Source organism: Schistocerca americana, unplaced genomic scaffold, assembly GCF_021461395.2.
Source record: "Schistocerca americana isolate TAMUIC-IGC-003095 unplaced genomic scaffold, iqSchAmer2.1 HiC_scaffold_47, whole genome shotgun sequence".
NCBI classification, from domain to species: Eukaryota; Metazoa; Arthropoda; class Insecta; order Orthoptera; family Acrididae; genus Schistocerca; species Schistocerca americana.
This window is the reverse complement of record NW_025726203.1, coordinates 1,322,501-1,325,000: the sequence shown is the minus strand read 5'-3', so window position 1 is coordinate 1,325,000 and position 2,500 is coordinate 1,322,501.

Here is a 2,500-nt window from a genome sequence, read left to right as displayed (position 1 = left end):
CTAACCTATGTCGTACCGTAACCTAACCTATGTCGTACCGTAACCTAACCTATGTCGTACCGTAACCTAACCTATGTCGTACCGTAACCTAACCTATGTCGTACCGTAACCTAACCTATGTCGTACCTTAACCTAACCTATGTCGTACCTTAACCTAACCTATGTCGTACCTTAACCTAACCTATGTCGTACCTTAACCTAACCTATGTCGTACCTTAACCTAACCTATATTGCGCCTTAACCTAACCTATATTGCGCCTTAACCTAACCTATATTGCGCCTCAATGTAACCTATATTGCGCCTCAATGTAACCTATATTGCGCCTCAATGTAACCTATATTGCGCCTCAATGTAACCTATATTGCGCCTCAATGTAACCTATATTGCGCCTCAATGTAACCTATATTGCGCCTCAATGTAACCTATATTGCGCCTCAATGTAACCTATATTGCGCCTCAATGTAACCTATATTGCGCCTCAATGTAACCTATATTGCGCCTCAATGTAACCTATATTGCGCCGCAATGTAACCTATATTGCGCCGCAATGTAACCTATATTGCGCCGCAATGTAACCTATATTGCGCCGCAATGTAACCTATATTGCGCCGTAACCCAACACACGTTGGGCCTTAACCCAACACACGTTGGGCCTTAACCCAACACACGTTGGGCCTTAACCCAACACACGTTGGGCCTTAACCCAACACACGTTGGGCCTTAACCCAACACACGTTGGGCCTTAACCCAACACACGTTGGGCCTTAACCCAACACACGTTGGGCCTTAACCCAACACACGTTGGGCCTTAACCCAACACACGTTGGGCCTTAACCCAACACACGTTGGGCCTTAACCCAACACACGTTGGGCCTTAACCCAACACACGTTGGGCCTTAACCCAACACACGTTGGGCCTTAACCCAACACACGTTGGGCCTTAACCCAACACACGTTGGGCCTTAACCTGCTCTGTAATTGTCATACGACGCGTTAAATTAGTGTAGTGTTGCCTAACTGCAACCCCCGCAACATAGTTTGCTACTCGCACTGCCCGGTCCGCAGTGTATCGCTTCATGTTAAACACCTTGCAGCTATACACTGTAATGTGGATGGCAGCAGGACGTACATGCTCAATGCCCTTTGCAGTTGTTCATTGGCATTTGCAGTTGTTCATTGGCATTTGCAGTTGTTCATTGGCATTCGCATGGCGAAGCACTTAGCCTACGCTGTGGTACGGCCTGTGTCAACTGTCCGCTGATGTTGTACGTCCAAATCACACACTGTACTGCACATTGGTCCTCATGTACTGAATGATACATCGTGGTACATGTGACCGTACAACGACTGCGCCAACAACGGCGAACCATGCGGTCCAAATGTTGTGCACTCAGCTACGTGTCGTCTCCCTATAAGAGCTGGATTGCAGTGTGGTATGCCCTGGATGGCGATCAGCATGAGCCGTCTGTTGATGTAGTGGCGCGTGTTGTCAGACGTAGTCGTCTCTTCTCACACACCGTGATAGCATGGTGCACTGCGTTCCACATCTGCGACATGCGACAGAGGCCGGTTGACAGTCGTTCGCGCAATGGACATCGCATACGTACGGGGGCCACCTTCCACGTGTTCGCGAAGCGTGCACATGTTGTTGCGTGTATGTGGGCAGACATAGTGTGTCGTGACACCTGACACAGGCATGCAACAATCGTTGAATTTGCAAATGGCGATGGACGCCTACGTTTGCTGGTGACGTTACGCAAATGAACAACTGGTAAACCGTTGTGGTGCGGTTGTTCTCGCTAGAGGTGAATCAGTGATGGCGACGATCGGTTGAGCTACCAACCGGTTGTTCCAGCGATACCCACCATGCCCACGAACGTGAATGGCATCTGGGTGTGAAGCGATACGCGGCGGTGGCTGGGTGGGACCGTCCCCGGCCGGTGAGGGGGGGCCTCCCGGCGTGCTGGCCGCGCGGTGCGTGGGCGCACGCGCTACAGCCGGCTGGTGGGGGCGGCCAGTGGCAGGCGCGCCGGCCGACGGAGGCGGCAGGCGGCGCAGCTGCGCGCCGGCGCACCCTGCACGCGGCGCCGTGCGGCCAAAGTAGGTCCTCGCGGGCCCGGTGCGAAGCGCGGTGGACATCTGCAGTGTGCTGGTCCGATTGAGGACTGTGTGCGCTGAGGATGCGCCGCCGCCCGGCGCTCGGCGCCGCGACGCCGTCTGCTGCTCGGTCGCCTCTGCGGTTCTCGCAGGTGGTTTGTATCGCAGCTGTGCGGACGTGTTGGCGCGTGCGCTGTGCTGGGAGAGTTCGCTTCGGCACCCAAGTGGGGCTTTTGTCCTTCTGTGGCGCTGGCGTTGGAGCTGCCGGTCACCGTAGGTGGCGCGTGTTGTCTCCCGCCGGCAATGCCACGACAGCACGCTCCCGGGCCTCTGTCGGCAGCGGCAAGCTCAGTTGGGAGCACGGGTGGTCGCACCTAAAGCGTCTACTCGCCAAACTCCGGG